Source organism: Pipistrellus hanaki (genome assembly GCF_964339955.1).
Source record: "Pipistrellus hanaki genome assembly, chromosome: 2".
In the NCBI taxonomy this organism is placed as follows: Eukaryota; Metazoa; Chordata; class Mammalia; order Chiroptera; family Vespertilionidae; genus Pipistrellus; species Pipistrellus hanaki.
In genome coordinates, this window is record NC_140504.1 from 35,158,816 (window position 1) to 35,177,992 (window position 19,177).

At 38.7% G+C, this 19,177-nt stretch overlaps 1 protein-coding gene and 1 long non-coding RNA gene across 2 annotated transcripts in view; one reads left to right on the forward strand and one right to left on the reverse strand.

The window, feature by feature from the left end:
- The window catches only part of LOC311618215, a 28,994-nt gene extending 27,976 nt beyond the window's left edge, over nucleotides 1-1,018 (reverse strand). Inside the window, exon 1 of the long non-coding RNA XR_014794278.1 lies at nucleotides 586-1,018. This is a non-coding gene — a long non-coding RNA (uncharacterized lncRNA). The remainder of the gene's footprint in view (nucleotides 1-585) is intronic.
- The window catches only part of PIK3CA (phosphatidylinositol-4,5-bisphosphate 3-kinase catalytic subunit alpha), a 70,424-nt gene that overhangs the window by 395 nt on the left and 50,852 nt on the right, over nucleotides 1-19,177 (forward strand). The window lies entirely within an intron of this gene.

A 19,177-nucleotide genomic window follows, 5' to 3' on the forward strand; every position in this document is an offset into this window, starting at 1 on the left:
ACTCAGAGCGCGGACCCGCCGGGCGCGGGCGCGGGGACCGGCGCGGTGGGGATGGGGATGGGGACCGGGTGGGAGCCGGGGACTCCCGGGCGCGCCCGCCCGCCGTGCTGGGCGGGGGCTGCCCACCCCTGTGTGTCGGCCGCCGCAGCGATCGCCGCTCCCCTCTCTGCCTGGCCTGCCACCGGCCTCACCCCGATGCACACACCAGGGCTCCCTCTCTTTTCCCCCGCAGCCGCTGCCTCGCTCCTTGTTTCCTTCCTCTCCCATTTTTGGTGATGGGGCGGCTTAGGAGCTGAGGAAGTGCGCCCAGGGCCGCCGCCCCGGCCACGGGAGCGCGGTCCCCCCCCCCTCCCCTCGCCCCCTTGCACGCCCACCCGGCCCGCGGGTGGCGGGGGGCTGCGGCGAGCACCTGGGCGGGAGGGACCCCCCGGCGCGGAGCCGCGGGCTGGTCCGCAGGGGCTGTCAAACCTCCGGACCACGGCCCCGCCGGCCCCGCGACCCTGCGATTGCCTCGTGCGGGTTTAAATCGCCCGGCTGGGGCGCCCAGGAAAACCGCACCCCCCCACCCCGCAGCTCCTCTCTCACCCTTCCTCTCGAGGTTGTTTTGTGTGTGTGTGTGTGTGTGTGTTGTTGTTGTTGTTTTCCCTTTTGACCGTGACCATCCAACGTGTGGATCTTTTCATTCATAGACCTGAGAGTGAGACATTGTCTCGTGGTTGGTGTGTTTCCCAAGTCTCTTCTGTGATGCTGGTTTCGTAACTCCCTAAGTGGTTCAATGGGGAAGACGGGGTAGCGCCCGCTGACCGCGCCCCCCCCCCCCCCCCGGGTTTATTTTAGGATGCCGGAGGAGCAGTGGTGACGGTGGCTGGTTCCTAGACTCGGGAATCGAAAGCTACTTTCTTAGATGTCAATAACTGGAGAGCTTGTTGACACAGCTCCCTGCAGGGAGAGGGAGCGCAATAAGGGGAAGCTTTTAGAGAAAACAGCCCGCACCTTCTTTCATGACACAGAGCTGTGATTTCGGTGGTTTTTGTGGAGGAGTCGAGGGTGGGTGGGGTGGGGTGCAGCTTCCTCATTTGAGCGCTGTGCCTTTGTGCACGTGCAGAACCCGGGCTGGTGTAAGGTTTGGAGCCCTAGTTTGAGAAGCCTGGGAGAAGCCCTGAGAAAAAACTTGGGTAGGTAAACTCCCGGTAACTCAAGTCGGGTGTTTTCTACGGGCTGCGTTGGAGCCACTGCGGGTGGTGTCGGTCGCATGTTTCCCAGCGTAGAAAGTAGATTCTCTAGTTATCTGCTTACGTGATTGCACCGCACAAAAATGTATGTGCTGGGTTGCCTGTTAAGAAAAGACTTGGAAATACTTAGGATACCGTGTTGCCAACTTCATTTGGATGAATTAGGACACAAGCAGCTACAGCATAAGAATTTGTGACTATGTCTGTTGTGTTCAAGTGTTAAAATTTTTTTTTTTTAACCGAACTGTTGAATTCTGGTTGACAGCCTAGCTCTCTATCTAAACACCACATGTTCTGGAAAATTTTTAAATATCAGATGAACTGTTCTGCAGTGTCATTTTTATCTGAAGATGATCCAGTGATGTGTGTGTATATGTGTTAGGTTTTTTTGTTGTTTGTTTGCTTGCTTGCTTGCTTGCGTTTTAGTTTTCTCAGTTTGTGTTTTGAGATAAAATTAAATAAAATTTCATCAGTAAGTTTTTTTCAGAAGTATATCATTGGCTGAGTATACAGTTTGAAAGGCATTGCTATGAGTCTTAGTTGAAGAATTAAAAATGAGCCACACATACATGCAGAACAGTGTTTTTATATCAGTGTTTTAAAATGATAAGTAAATTGGATATAGCGTTAAAGAGATGTCGCTAAATATAAATACTGTACTTAAACTGAAAAGTTACGTGGAAGTGTGTATTCTCGTGGGGCGAGGTAGATGTAAAAAGGAGACTGGGAGAGAGCAGAGGCTTTGCCTGGTTCTGTGTGTTGCACAGTCCTTCTGGAGGCAGCGCTTCCTTCCTGCCAGGATGAGATCCTCTCCATCCCAAATAAATATCCCCCTTTAAAAAACAACAACAACAACAACAACAACAACAACAACTAAACTTATAAATAAAATACTTATATAATAATGTAGATCATAATAACATTTTTTTCCTAAAACACTTTACTTTGTGTGTGACTTTCCTTGTTAGTTCCCTTTATTGAATAAAGATTTTTTAAACATTCACTAGTACCATTTAAAAGACATTTCCTTTGTTAATCTGTTTATTTGAAGAGCTAACTTAATCCCCATTTGATCCCTTTAGCAACTAGAGTAGCCTTAAAGAATCGGTTCTTTATTATTTGCATATTGAATGCCGATGTAGGGTTGCTTCTTTAAATGCAGCATCATAAATGATTTCATCTCTGGTGAAAATATTTATGATCTTAAAAACTGTGCAACTTTAGTAGCCTAAATCTCATAATATCATGGTTTATATTTTATTAGCACAGTTATCAAGCTGTTTTCTTAAGTATTATTTATCCTGAACTATACAACAGTCCCATAAGTAAGGCAGTATTACTATCTCTGGGAAATGATATTTTAATCTAAGGCCAGACAGGTGTCAAATGATAGACTTGTTGATAAAAAAACAAAAAACACACACACAATGTTTTCTGATTCCTTTTACTATATCATACCATTTCTAACCTGCTTTTTAATACATAAAGAAACAAGGGACCCACAGAAGTTTAGTTAGTTAAGATAATCTTTTATTTGCATTATATTTCTAATTCCCTGTGGTTTTTAATCCTAGCTGGTTATTAGAATCATCTGGTTACCTAGTGAAAAATACCAGTGTCAGAGTCTTATTCCCAGAAATGCTGACTTAATTGGTTTAAGATGGAGCTCAGACATCTGTTTTGTTTGTTTGCTTTTAAAGCTCCCCAGATAATCCAATAGACAAGATTGTAAAGTCCTTGCTCTCAAGGACCTGTGTGATTTGGTCCTTCTCTCTCTAGATACATGTCTCCTCTCTTCTATAGCTCCTCCTAAAGTATATGTGCACTCCACACCCCATCCTTAACTAGCTGACTCCTACTCATCTTTCATTATCACCTCCTTTGACAAGTCTAGTCTGGGTTAGGTGTCCCTGCTTCCTGTTCCCATAGTGTCTTGTACTCTCACCATCATAGCATTGACTCACTGCATTCTAATTGCCTATTTGTCTGTACCCTCCACCGGGATGTAAATTCCATGAGGTTAGGCACCCCTTTTATCTCACATACAGTTGTATTCTTACTGCCATGCACAGGAGCCAGTATAAAATAGGCACTTTTCTAACTGAATAAACAAGCATATTGACAGATGACTTTACAATATGTAATAATTTATAAACACTGAGTTTTTATTCTTGCCCAATACATTTAATAATTTTGGTCACTAAAAATGTACATCCCTGAACTTGTCACACATGAATTTCACTTGGAGACTCGATGTTATAAATTACATGCAAATTATATCAAGAATGACACTCACCCTAGCTGGTTTGACAGTGGATGATAGAGCATCAGCCTGCGGACTGAAGGGTCCCCAGTTCAATTCTGGTCAAGGGCACAAGCCAGGTTTAGGGCTCCATCCCCCGTAAGCGGTCCCGGGCGGGAGGCAGCCGATCAGTGATTTTCTCTCATCATTGATGTTTTTATCTCTCTCTCCCTCTCCTGCCCTCTCCGAAATCAATAAAAAAAAATATATACATATGTATATATATTTTTGGAGTGGTGGGACGGCGGGGGGGGGCGGGGGGGGGAATGACAAACACACACACACCCGCGAAAAGAAATAAAGAGCATTATTATCCACTAACTGCACTGGAAATCAGGAGACTTGAATTCAAATCCCAGTTTCACCATTAGTGTTGTGTACTTAGGTAAGTTTCATTCTCTTTGGACCTCAGTTTTCTCATCTGTAACACAAAGGAATTTTACTGATGCTTTATGTGGTACTAGTGTTTTAGCCTTAAAATCCCATGAATACTAAAAATATTGGCTTTGGAATCTGAAGCTCCTTGATTGAAAATCTGGGTCTTACAGTTAGTGGCACAATTAATTTGGACAGATGTCCTATCTACTTAATGGGAGTAATTGCTACTCGAGAGAGCTGTTTTTTGTTTGTTTGTTTTTTAATTAAATGAGATATATAGATCCAAGAGAGTTTTTACCCTGGATCAGGTGTTTAATAAAGGTTCATTTCCGTTCCCCTTCAGAGGTATTAGAGTTAACGAATGAACTTGGCTGAGATAACATACTCGGTTTGTGTAATAAATCCTATTTTCCACTTTGCTGGCTGCTAGTGTTACAGGTGTGACTAAGGAGAGACCAAAAACCTCTATGGCTTTTAGTTTCATTTTACTAGAATCCCATTCCATTGTCAAACACTAAGGTGTTAGTCAACCTGCTTGGAAAATCATTATGCCTAGAAGTAACCTTGCACACAGTGTAATAATACCTCTGCTGAAGTTTCTTAATAAATTGATCATTTTTGTATAAATTAAATTGACTTGCCTCAGTTCTTACGTTTATGTTTATAGGACATCTTTTTAACAATCCTTTTAGGGAAAAATACTATAATAAAATTAAAAACTGTGGGTAAGAGAAACTGAAGTATTAGGGTATAAATAAGAAATGAGAGGCAAAACTGAAGTCTAAGGATTTAACTTGCAGGCTTGAGAGTTCCATCATTCTAAAGATGACTCAAACTGAGATATACTGATATGTATCTTATTCACATTTAATCCTTTATTATATGAATCAACTGATCCTGATTGAGAAAGTTTTAGGTGTTCTTTCTCCTCTCCCTAACTATACAGCTTAGGGAGTTTAAGGTTGAAATGCTTCCATTGCCAGGTAGCTCAGTTGGTTAGAGAATCATTCCCATACGCTAAAGGTTGCAGGTTCAATCCTGGCCAGCGCAGAAACAACCAATTAATGCGTAAATAAGTGGAACTACAAATCAATGTTTCTCTCTAAAATCAATCCATTAAGAAATTAAAGTTAGAATGCTTCAATAGTTTGTAAGTTTGTAATAAAAGTAGTAGCTTAGAACTTTTCCTTCAAGTTTAATATTTTTTTAAATGAAGCTGTATAGAGCTCTGATCTGGATGGCTGAGAAACTAAATTCCAATACCAAATTGCTACTTTGTACTTGGGGGGGCGGGTAGAGGAGGAAGATTGTATCACATCTTTGCCTCTTTTTCGGCATTGATACAATAGGAATTATAATATGTTGCCTTTCAAATAACTCATATAACTAATAAGTGCATAAAATTGTTTAAGAAATAATGTATATATGATCATCATTATTTTAAATTTATATCTAATACAAGAATAACTTTTTTTTTTGTATTTGACCTGAAAATTAAATATTTGTTTCTTCTGTATCATTTTATTAGCTAGCTCGGTAATTTACCTAAATTACACTCTCTTATAAGAGGTTAAGTTTTAGTAACTTTTTAGCATATAATTGCAATTATTAACAAAGGAATCTTTGTATCAGGGCCAGCATTGCCATTTGAAATAAACGTGAGATTTAAAAAAGAGTAAGAATTCTTACAAACCAGGCTTACCTGGTACACTTATGAGTTTAAATATTTGTGTAGTGGAAACCAAAGAAGTCAGTGTTGCAATGTGAAAAATGCTGCATTAGGACAGAATCATCTGCTCTGATCACTTCTCCTTTGCCTAACTCACCAGGAGTTAATGAGACTCAATGGGGAGATATATCTTATACTATAAAGTACTATAAAAATCTAAAGCAATATTATGAAGATAATTTTAAGCATAAATTTTTTAACAGGAGGGGGCCATGTTTGTATTCAATATTTTTAAATGTGTTTTTATTGATTTTAGAGGGAATAGAAGGGAAAGGGAGGGAGGGAGAGAAACATAAATCTGCTGCCTTCTGCATGTCCCTGCTGAGGATCAAGCCCCCAAACCAGACATGTGCCCTGTCTACGAATCAAACTAGCAACCTTGGGACAACACTCAACCAACTGAGCCACACCAGCAGACTGTATTCATTCTTATTTCCTCAGCATCTAGCATGATGCCCAAATGTAGGTAATCAGTAAGCATTGATGTTTTTGGAGTACAATCATAATTGAGAATCATAATACTTTTCTATTATTTACTAGCAATATATATATATATATATATATACATATATATATAGTAAATATTGATTTTTTTTTTACAGAGGGGAATAGTGAGTTAGAAATAGCGATGAGAGAGAAACATGGGCCAGCTGCCTCCTGCACACCTCCTACTGGGGATGTGCCCACAACCAAGGTACATGCCCTGGACCAGAATCGAACCTGGGATTCTTCAGTGCACAGGCCAACGCTCTATCCACCAAGCCAAACCGGTTAGGGCAAGCTATATTCTTTAAACTATCTGAAAAGCAGGTAAATTGCTATGTGCCAGTCTTAGTTAATCATTTATTAAGTATAGATTTGAAGCATATAGAAATACTTTTCTGAAAGTTGCTAACTAGTTATATATTTTTATTGATATTTGGAGAAATTTTTTACAAAGATTGATAGGTTAAGAGGAGGCTTATGCTAGGGTGAAAAGAATACTAGATCAGAAATCTGAAAATCTGGGTTCTGTATTGAACTATTAACTAGCTGTTTGGTCTTAGATCTTAACCTTTCAGTACTTGTTTCTTTACCTGCAAAATTTTGAAGGTACTTTACAACTCCCAAACTCTATGAAATTACTAGTAGTATAAACTATTTCTAGCCCTAGTTGGGTAGCTCAGTTGGTTAGAGCATTGTCCGATTCACCAAGGTTGTAGGTTCAATCCCCAGTCAGGGCACATACAAGAAGTAACCAATGAATGCATAAATAAATGGGTCAACAAATCTCTTTCTCTTTTTTCTTCTCTCTCCCTCTCATCAATAAAAAATAAAATAAAAGCATAAAGTCTAGATTTATGCTTTGTGATTTCATAGAAGATGAAAGGAAGCCACTTCTAGGAGGATAGTTTATCTCAGTTTGTGGTATTTTTCAGAAGCTAAAATAGTTTTTCCTGCCTCTTTATAAATTTGTATGCATTTAAAAATGTTTTTATTGGTTTTAGAGAGAGAAGAAGAAGGGAGAGGGAGAGAAAGAAAGAAACTTTAGTGATGAGAGAGAATCATCAATTGGCTTTCTCCTCCACATCCTCCACTGAGGATCCAGCCCACAACCCAGGCATGTGCACTGACTGGGAAGTGAACCGTGACCTCCTGGTTCATGGTTCCATGTGCCACTGCTGAGCCACACCAACTGGACTAAATTTGCACATGTTTTAAAGGTCCTTAAGTAAAATTCTGTGGTCAAGACATGCTGCCATCAGAAAAAAATGGACTGGAAATTTTATTTTATTTTCTGAAACAACCAGTGACTGGAGACTCAGACTTACTGCATGCATGACCATTTACTTACTAGCACTGAGAGCAATTTAATAACTGACAGGCCTGAAGTGTAGGTCATCCATTGCACACCAGTTGCCAGGGTTGTAAAGGCCAGCAAACCTGTCACAACACTCTTAATAGCCACTGGCCACTGTCCTCATTAAAGACTTCTAGGAAAATATGTTCCATAGTTTCCCTAGGTAACTCATCCCACTAGATGGTTATTAGAAAAAGTGTAATGTTAATTCCAGAGGCAGAGTAAGCTTTTTTTTCTTAGATGAATTCTCTGTTGTGCAAATATGTTCATGGTTGACAAAAATCATTGTCCTTGATCGGAAACTAATGGTGTTTGCTATTGATTTGTTGTTTCTATAAATGTTCAAATTACTCACCTTCAACTTTTGAATAATTTTTAACCAGCAGACTGTTGGGGTATATACGTACTTTCAACAAACTAAGCATATTTCTGTAGCTTATTTTTCTTTCAGAGATTGTACTTTTCCAAGTAATTTTCTGATGGACTTACTGCAGGGGTAGAGCTGAAATAGTTTTCCATCTTGAAGCAATTTACTGTCTTTACCTAAAAGCAAGTGAATTATGTTTGTTTTTCCTTAAGAAGTTAATGTCTTGCAAGTGCAAAAATGTTGGAGTACTTTTTGCTAAATAAGTAAGTATTCTGTGAATGTAGACTATGGAGTGCATTATCAAATGTGAAGTAGCATTAATGGGAAATATAGTAGGGAAAACTATTGAAATTAGATACTGCTATAAAGCTCAATCTGAAATCAAACCATACATGACAGCAGAGGAAGAAAAATTTATGTTTCAAACTGTCATTTTTATAGTTATAAATATTAGTAGTAAAAATAATTTTTTATTTAAATCATTTTTTATTTTTCAATTACAATTGACATACATTATTATGTTAGTTTCAGGTGCACACCCTAGTGATCAGACATTATTTAACTTACTAAGTGATAACTTCAATAAATCTCATACCCATCTAACACCACATATAGTTATTAGGGTGTTATTGACTCTATTCCCTATGCTGTACTTTGCATCCCCATGATTTTCTGTAATAACCAATTTGTACTTCCCATCCCTTCACCTTTTTTATCCATCTCCCAACAATCCTCCCATCTGACAACCATCAAAATGTTCTCTGTATCTATGAGTCTGTTTTTATTCTGCTTATTTTGTTTTTTAGATTTGATTATTTATAGATATGTATTTATTTCTATTTTAATGTTTATACTTGAATCTATTTTCTCTTCTTCATTTTAAAAAAAGACCCTTTAACATTTCTTGTAATTTGGTTTGGTGCTGGTGAACTCCTTTAGCTTTTGTTTTCTGGGAGGCTCTTTATGTATTTTATTATTGTTTCTAAGTGATAGCTTTGCTGAGAAGAGTAATATTGGTTGTAGGTCCTTGCTTTTCATCTCTTTGGATATTTCTTGCCACTCCTTTCTGATCTGCAAAGTTTCTGTTGAGAAATCAGCTGGGAGTTCCCTTGTATGTAACTAACTGCTTTTCTCTTGTTGCTTTTAAGATTGTTCCTTTGTCTTTAACCTTTTTCTATTTTAATTATAATGCATCTTGGTGTGGGCCTCTTTGGGTTCATCTTGTTTGGGATTCTCTGTGTTTCCTAGACTTGTATGTCTATTTCCTTCACCAGATCAGGAAAGTTTTCTGTCATTTTTGCAAATAGGTTTTCAATTTCTTGCTCACTCTCTTCTTCTCCCACCACCCCCATGATATGAATGTTGGTATGCTTGAAGTTGTCCCAGAGGCTCCTTACACTATCCTCATTTTTTTGGATTATTTTCTCTTTTTGCCGTTCTGATTGGGTGTTTTTTGCTTCTTATACTATTGTAGTATTTCAAATCGCTGATAGTTTCATCTACTCTATTATTTTTCATTTAAGTTACTGTATCCTTCATCTCTGATGGGCTCTTTTTTATGATTTTCATGTCCTTTTCTATGCTGTGGAAGTTCCTTGAGCATCCTAATTGCCATTGATTTGAACTCTGCATCTAGTAGATTGCTTGTCTTCATTCCCCTCCTTCCCCCCTTGGAGTTTTGTTCTGTCTTTCATTTGAGACATGTTTCTTTGTCTCCTCATTTTGGCATCCTCCCTGTGTTTGTTTCTGTGTGTTGGGTATAGACTACTATGCCTTTCAGGCTTGCTACAGTGGCCTAATGTAGTGATGTTCTATAAGTTCCAAACTGGGTACTCCAAGTGTGCCTCCTCCTTACCCAACATGTGAGCTGTTACACCCTTCTGTTGTAGTTGAGCCTTGATTGCTGTTGGCACGTCATTGGAAGGGATTTACTCCCAGGCTGAGCAGCTGCAACCATTGACCACTATGGAGGAAGATCAGCTGTGCAAGGGCCCATGCCACAGAGTAGGACTTACTTAGGCAGGGCTCTGGTGCTTGCTGAGTCTGCTCCTTGTGTGCATCACTTGTGGAGGCATTTGGGTGGTGCTTGGACATGGTCTGAAGCTGTCCACTGGGTGCACTAGCTCTGGGGCCTCCTGGGAAGTATAGGCCAAGATCAGCCACTGCCTGTGTCTGCTCAGGGCCACTTGGCATGGGCTACAAATGGTTGCTGCTTGTGCTGTGCTTGGAAGTGCCAAGGCTGGCTGCTGCTAGTGCCAGGCCTTGGGCCACTTAGTGAGAGGAACAAGGCACACTGAGGCCAGAAGCTGTTTATTGAGAGATTTTAGGAAAGTCTGAAACATGAGTGGAGACAGGCTATTCATATTGAAAAACCACTGGAATCAGCTTGGGTGGGTCAGCAAGTTGGGTGGGGTTTCAGGGAATCACCAGGATGGGCAAACAGTGTGAGCCATGTAAATGAAGACTCAGTTATGGCTCCCACCTGCCAGCTCTGTAGGAAGGTGGGGGAAGGGGTCTCAGAAAGGGGCCTCTGACACACTTTTGTATGGCAGAAAGCTGTATGCATGCGCCCTCCTTCCCTCCCACCTCCCCGCCTTCCTTCCCTCCACCACCACCACCATACACACACAGCTCTTGCCCTCCTTCCAGACAATTCATTTTCTCATCAGATGTCTCCCTGGTGCCTTTCATTCTGCTGTCCCAGCTGGAGCTCACGGGGAGTGAGTTCAAGTAAGTCCGTACACAAATCTTTTAAGAGGAGCTGCCTGGGACTCCAACAGACTCTGTCTTAGCCACAATGTCTGTTGGTTTTTACAGCAGAGCTAGAACCTTGAGCTGGGGAGCCTGTTGTCTAACTTGGACTCCTCCCTCATCCCAATGGAATCTCCCCAACTTTACAGATAGATAATCACAGAAGTGAAACTTTTAAATGCAATGACCAAGTTTTACTTTTCCAGTTAGCAATATGTTTTTTCTTATGGTGGTGCAGCTGGTGAAGGTGCTCAGGTATTTCTCTTGGCAGTCTAAATTGATTTAATCCTTTTAGAAAGCAAGTCAGCAATTTTTTTAAAATTAACATATTTTAATCTCATATGTCCATTTGCAGCATTATATATAACTAGAGACACAGTGCATGAAAATCATGCACTGGTAGGGTCCCTAGGCCTGGCCAGTGATCAGGGCTAATCAGGGCCTTCCTTCCCCCGGCTGCTGGCTGGGGCCTACTTTTGTTTTGCACCTCCCCCTGGTGGTCAGCACATGTCATAGCGAGTGGTTGAACTCATGGTCGGTTGAACTCCTGAGGGGACAATTTGCATATTAGCCTTTTATTATATAGGATAGTGGAAATTTTAACAGTTTAAATATTCAACAAGTAAGCTGCTGGTATCTCCCATAGCAATAAGTAGTCATAGAAGGCTATTGTTTCTGAAGAGTTTACAGTAATTAGAGGATATATTTTTGAAGTGAAAAGAGCAAAATAGAATGTTATTATACTGTTTGAGCACAACTTATAAGCCAATATGTATAGAAAAAAATTCTGTAAAAGAATACATTAAAAAATGGTAATAATGGTTGCTTCAGGCATGTTTTTCACTAATTTGTTTTCCTCATTCTTCTGTGCACCCCTGTATTTCGAGTAGGTACAGAGCACAGTCCTAAATATTAAAAGACACTTCAGTCAGTATTTAAGTGAATGAATTTCTGTAAGCATGAATTACTCTTATATTGAAAGAAATCTGAATACAATCTACATCTAAATTAAGAAAAGAAGTGTGGGAAGCACTCTAGAAAGAAACCTTATTACTATTATCTTACACTTAGATTTCCAGAATTCAAAATGTTTTCACAGTTCTATTTTATATGATCCTTTTCTGTTAATAGCATTACTTGCCTAAGTTAGAAATTTCTGTTGACCTTGACTCTGACCTATCAACTCCAACTGATCATCAAGTTTTGGGTTTTTCTTCTTAGAAATGTCTCCTGATGCCACCTCCATCCTTTCATAGTCACTGTCTTAGTTTCCTCCTTTCCATATCACTGCAGATCCCAATCAATCCACTTTTCTTTTTTATTTTCCACACTGCTGCCAAAATTAGCAGACATGTAAGTAACTAGAAGGATTTTGTGAATGTGCTATAATAAATAGGTTCTGTAGAAGAGAGAGATTGACACTGCTTTTACACAGCTGCCAAAGTATCACCCAAAAAATTAAAAATTAAAGCTCAGTAATTCCTTATCGCCTAGGTTGCTGCTTCGCAAGCCTTGGGTATATAAGAATCATATGGGGCTGCCAAAACCGTTTTGGCTCAGTGGATAAAGCATCGGCCTTCAGACTGAAAGGTCCCAGGTTCGATTCTGGTCAAGGGCATGTACCTTGGTTGGGGGCACATCCCCAGTAAGGGTTGTGCAGGAGGCAGCTGGTTGATGTTTCTCTCTCATTGATGCTTCTAACTCTCTATCCCTCTCCCTTCCTCTCTGTAAAAAATCAATAAAATATATTAAAAAAAAAAAAAAAAGAATCATGTGGGGGAATCATGTCAAAATGTGAGTTACCCAGCCTGGCCAATGTGGCTCAGTGGTTGAGGGTTGACTCATGTATCAGGAGGTCACCATTGGATTCCGGGTTGATTCCCAGCAGGGTATGTGCAGGAGGCAGCCAATCAATGATTCTCTCTCATTATTGATGTTTCTATCTTTCTCTCCCTCTCTCTGAAGTCAATAAGAACATGTTTAATAAAAAGCAATGAGCTGAGGGAGGGGGGTGTGAGTTACTCAGACCCCACACAATATGATTCAGTTGATCCATGTGCCTGGGAATATGCATTTTAACAAGCCTTCCCATTCTTGGTCCTCATGCATGTGATCCCAGGACAAGGATTTGAGGAACACTGACCTTGGAATAAAGTGCAAGCTCATTAATTTACTGTAGTTCTCCTCATAGTTTGGTACCAGGCCATATTTCTGTATGCGATGTGTTTTTTATATTTTTTCCTCACTGAACACTTTACAACCCAGCCATTTTGAACTGCCTCAGACTTACCTAGCCTTTCTAGGCTCCTGTGCTTGTTGTGCACATGTTGTTCCTGGCTCTCAGAGCCCCTTTTATTATGACTGCTTCTCCCAGTAACTATGGACCTGGCACACTGTCTTCAGCTTCTGATAATCTGTATACAGTATTCCTGGACTCATTCTCCTAGGTGGAGTGGTCTCTCCCTCCTCTGTATTTCCCTAGGTTCTATTTATTACAACAGACACATACTAAGTGTTTGCTTACTTACATATGTATCTTCCTCAATAGACTGTGAGCCTCTTGAGTTCAAGGATTTATCTTGTCCCTCTATCATAATCCTGGCACAGAATAATTGCGTAGTAAATGTTTGTCATGTGATTTAACAATCCAATAAAGAATGCAAGGAAAGAGTGATTAGTCTCATTTTTCAGTGAGAAAATAGATCTCTTATTATTAAGTATTTGCCTATAATTTCTCAGCTTGTAAGTATAGACTTGAGATTTATACCCAAGAAATCTGGCTTCCTTTCTGATTTTGAACTTTATAGGAAAGGTACAATATCACAGTAAAATTACACAGACACACACATATTCCTTTTTAAGCTTCACTCTCCCGTCATCCCCCCGCTCACATATCATGGGGAGAAACGACATTTTAATAAACTTTTTCATCAGTCCTATTTTATAAAATAATACCTATTCACCCAAAGCAGGAACTAATTACTGGGTATTAAACTGTCTTTCAGTTTCATAACCACCTCCTATACTCTGCTTTGTGATATTTATGTGTATCTCTTGCAGAAATTTGGGACCTAATGGGGTAGCCAAAAATACTTTTTAAAAGTTAAACTCAACTGATATTTATGTAGGTAACATCCAATTCTGTAACGATTAAGACAAAAGGGTATATATGTATAAGTATTCAGTGGGTTTCCATCATATTTTTTAAAGCTTGATTTCCAAAGTTTAGGCTTCAGTCTTTAGGTGTTGATGGAAATCAACCACCAGCTGCAGAGTTCAGATTCACTATGCCATAGAATACATGTAGCTATGGCTTAAGCCAAATGTTAGCAATGAAATATTTAGTAGCAACTGTTCTTTTAAAAGAAACATTTTAGATAATTAGAATCATCTTGTAATATCCTTATACCCAGCTGTCAGCTTTTTACTTTTTCTGCCAATATTTCTAGAACTGAAATCAAGAAAATGGAAATTAGGGTAGCATACTTTGAAATACACTACACACTTGAAAAACTTTTATATCTTATAAAGATTTCCAAATAGAGTTCCTGAGTCAGTGTCTCAAAAAATTATAAAAAGCTAAAATAACCCACTCAAATATTAAGTTGAAATCTATACATTAGTAAACAATAAGAGCATTTGAGGAATTGAAGAATGCCTCTCTAATAGCCACTGGACCTCAAGATTATCAAAGTAAACTTGAGCATTTTTAACGTCACTTTTGAAATTTTCTGCTACTGTTTCACTTTGCTGCCATGTTTTATCAGCTTCTCACTATATCCTTCCATCATCCCGATCTTTAAAAATCTTTATTGTTGAAAGTATTACCTACATATGTCCCCTTCCCTCCCCGCTTTGCCCACCTCCACCACCCCAGTTCCCCAGGCCTCACCACCTCACTGTCTGCATCCTTGGGTTAGGCATATATGCATACAAGGTCTTTGGGAGATTATCTCCCACCCACCCACTGTCCTTTCTCCTTCTTCCCTCTAAGATGCCTCATTCTGTTCCATTCTTCCATGCCTCTAGCTCCACTCCATTCATCAGTTTATTTTGTTAATTAGATTCCCTATATGTGTGAGATCATGTGATACTTATCTTTTTCTGACTGACTTATTTCACTTAGCATGATACTCTCCAGTTCCCGCCATGCTGTCTCGAAGGGTAAGAGATTCTTCTTTTTTACTGCTGCCTACTATTCCATAGTATAAATGTACCGCGGCTTTTTTATTCACTCATCTACTGATGGGCACTTAGGCTGTTTCCAGATCTTAGCTATTGTAAATTGTGCTGCTATGAACATAGGGGTATATATTCTTTCTTCTGACTGGTGTTTTGGGTTTCTTAGGATATATTTCTAGAAGTGGGATCACTGGGTCAAATGGCAGCTCCATATTTAATTTTTTGAGGAAACTCCATACTGTTTTCCATAATGGCTGCACCCCACCTGCATTCCCACCAGCAGTATACTAGGGTTCACTTTTCTTCACATCCTCGCCAACTCTTGTCATTTGTTGATAGTAGCTATTCTGAGTGGTGTGAGGTGATACCTTATTGTCATATTAATTTGCATCTCACTGATGATCAGTGACTTTGAGCGCTTTTTCATGTCTCTGGAAGGAGCAGTGTCTATTTGGGTCCTTTGCCCATTTTTTTTTTTTTTTTTTTTAGTATATTTTATTGATTTTTTACAGAGAGGAAGGGAGAGAGATAGAGAGCTGGAAACATCAATGAGAGAGAAACATCGACCAGCTGCCTCTTGCACACCCCCTACTGGGGATGTGCCCCCAACCAATGTACATGCCCTTGACCAGAATCGAACCTGGGACCTTTCAGTCCGCAGGCCGACGCTCTACCACTGAGCCAAACTGGCTTCGGCCCTTTGCCCATTTTTAATTGGATTGTGTTCCTTTTGTTAAGTTGTATGAGTTCCTTATATATTTTGGATATTAACCCTTTATCAGATGTACTTTTGCCAAATATGTTCTCCCATACATTCGGCTCCCTTTTCATTTTGTTGATAGTCTCTTTTGCTTTATATTTTGACTTAATCCCATTTGTTTATTTTCTCTTTAGTTTACTTTGTCCTAGGAAATGTATCCATAGACATATTTCTATGAGAAATGTCTGAAATTTTGCTGCCTATGGTTTCTTCTAGGATTTTTATGGTATCCTAACTTACATTTAAGTCTTTTATCCATTTTGAGTTTATTCTTGTGTATGGTGTAAGTTTCCATTTTTTTGCATATATCTGTCCAATTTTCCCAACACCATTTGTTGAAGAGACTGTCTTGACTTCATTTGTTAAGTATTAATTGAGGCTAATGGCTTGGGTCAATTTCTAGGTTCTCTGTTCTGTTCCATTGATCTATATGCCTATTCTTGTGCCAGTATTAAACTGGTTTGATTATGGTGGCTTTGTAGTATATATCTAGTATTGTGATACCTCCAGCTTTGTTTTTCTTTCTCAAAATTGCTTCAGGGTCTTTTTTGGTTTCAAATAAATTTTTGGTGTATTTGTTCTAGGTCTGTGAAATATGCTCTTGGTATTTTAATAGGGATTGCATTGAATCTGTAGATTACCTTGGATAGTATGGACATTTTAATGACATTGATTCTACCAATCCATGAACACAGAATATTCTTCCGCTGAGGAACATTGAGAAATAGACTTAAATAAGTGCAAATGCATACTTGAATAGGAAGACTATCTTGTGAAAATGTCAGTTCTCCCTAGATTACTATAAATCAAAGGTTCTCAATCAAAATGCCACCAAGTTTCGCTTTGATTTTTCTTGAACTTAACAAAATTATTCTGAAGTTAATCTAGTATTATAAACCAAGTTTTAATGAGAAAGAAAGGCATTTGGGCTAAATTTAAAGGATAGGCATGGTGGAAATATCAATAGCAACAAATGGAAATAGATGTAAAAGAAAATCATAGACCTTATTTACAAATGCAAAAAAGAAGATTGATCCAATAAGGTTAGAGCTTGGAGGGAGCTGGGGGTGGGGAGAGAGGAAGAGGAGAGAGTAGTTGTGATGAGGCTCTGAGTTTTAGCCATATGTAATGTGTAGATACTAAAGTTTCCCTATCATTTTAATTGGGTAGCAGTGTGATTAGGTATGTAGTGACTGTGGATAATGAATCAGGGAGTGGAAATCCTCTAATGACACTGGTTAATGAATTGGGGAAGGGATAAAGTGAATAATATGTGCTTCCAGGTCTTTTTTGTCTTAGTACATACTGCCCACTTTATCATCCTGCCCTTCTCACTCTGTACCTGTCAGAAATCCTTTTCATTTATTAAGTGTGACTCCCTTAAACACACACACACACACACACACACACACACACACACCCAATGTCTCCTGTATTACTACATACTGCCGTATAGGTTGGTTAATAAAGTTTGGAACTCTGTCCTTTTCACATTTATTTATGTACTATACATATATGAATGATATTTCCCCCTCTCCTTTTCATTACACATGCCTTCTCTTTAATTGTCAGTGTCTTATAGATAGCAATTGCTTAATGAATGCTTGTAGAATTAGAGACAGGTCAGTATTACCCATAAGAACTATTTAGGGTTTACATATGATAGAGAAGATAGCTAACAAGAAAAAAAAAGTAATGAATTTGAGGACGATTTAATGGGTGGAAATGACATCATGCACGAGGAATGATAACTCTATAAAGATTCTAACTTTGGAGTTTGAGAGAGCAATGATGTCATGAAAAATGCCCACATTTGAGTAATTAACAGATTAAGAGATACAAACAAAAGAATAAAGGAAGCCAGAAAAATTATCATAGAAAGATTATTTTGACTTTTATTGGGGAGTTTCGGGGGGGGGGGGGAGTGTCTTTAATTACATCATTTATAGCATCAATAGGTTCTTACTTTTGTAACTTTGACCTTTTAATAAAGAAAATGTTCTTTTATTTTTGTTGATTTTAGAGAGGATGGGAAAAGGAGAGAAGGATAAAAACAATAATGATGAGAGAGAATCGTTGATTGGCTGCCTCCTGCACACCCCCTACTGGGGATCAAGCCCGCAACCCAAGCATGTGCTTTGACTAGGAATCAAATCATGACCTCCTGGTCCATACATTGACACTCAACCTTTGAGCCACACTGGCCAGACATTAAGGAAAATATTTTAAGATAATATATAAAATATGGACCTGAAAACTTTTCAACATTAAATAATTTGGATATAAATATCACTTTTTAGAATATTTTCTGTTTATTTCAATGACTTTGTAATAGATGCTGAGTCAAATAGTAGAGGAAAAGTTAGAGTGAGTGTGTGTGTGTGTGTGTGTGTGTGTGTGTGTGTGTTGTGTGGCAGTGGGGCATATATTTTATCCTGGGAAAATGACAAGCTGACAGGACAGAAAAACTAAGGACCAGGACTGAAAATGGCTAGACTAAAGGTTTTTTTTTTCTGTCACCACACACCAGATATACAGAGTAGTAAAAGCAGACAGATGGACAGTTATGCTAGTTTTGGAGTGTTCACATAGAGAAAAGAAACATTCTGTTCCTTTTATTCAGAAAAGGAATTTCTAGTCTAAATTACTGGTTTCAGTAACATTTCATATTCTGATCAAAGAAATATTTTTTTAACCCTGGAGATAATGACTCATGCTTTTCTCAGAATTTTGCTTTTGTGGAAACTAAAGTGCAGTCATAAATACAGCACTGTTATTTGTATCTTGGTGTTAGTGATACTGCTGTGAGTAGACTACTGATGGGTGAGAACATTAGTATTGTAAAACCCATTTTAACAAGGGAACCAAGCACAGGTTTTAATTAGTCAATTTCTAGAGATGTGAACATAGGTTTTTTAAACTAATAAGCAAATTATAATGATTTTTGTCAATTATGCTATAAAAATAGAACCCATACTTTCATCTTAAAAAAACAACAACTTTGTCATTTTTGAGGGCCTTTGACAGAAGGTAAATTTCTGACTTCTAATAATGACAGTGAAATATTATAAATAAATTTTCCTGTCTCTTCTTTTTGCCCCTCACAATTGGTATGAGAGTATCAAATTATAATCACATTAGACCATAAATAATTATCAAGTAGAGATTATTAGTATTAACTAGATGAAGTTAAAAGCGTATGTTCCAGTTTCAACCTAATCTTTCAACTTAAGAACTAAGCTTTGGGTATGCTCTTTATGTATCATAATAGATGTTCTCACTCTGAGTTTTCATCACATCAAAATTCTCCATCATGTGTCCATCGCTGCAATAGCCATTATAGGGCGACACACACAAAAGTGTCTGTTGATGGCTCCTACAGTTCTCCAACCTTGGGACTTTCCCTTATCTCTTTACTTCACCCTTTGCAGTCATGCCCCTTCCTGGGGTACCACTTATGAATCATAATGTGTGGGGCACTTGTTGGAATAATAATGGGGTAATGACATGTTAACTAATTTAAAAGTTTTTATTAGTTGATACATTTTTAAGGAAGCACTTTAACTTACTGCAGTATTATAAGGTAATTTATTATTTAACTGTATGCCTTAGGTGATCAATTGATGACATATTGAG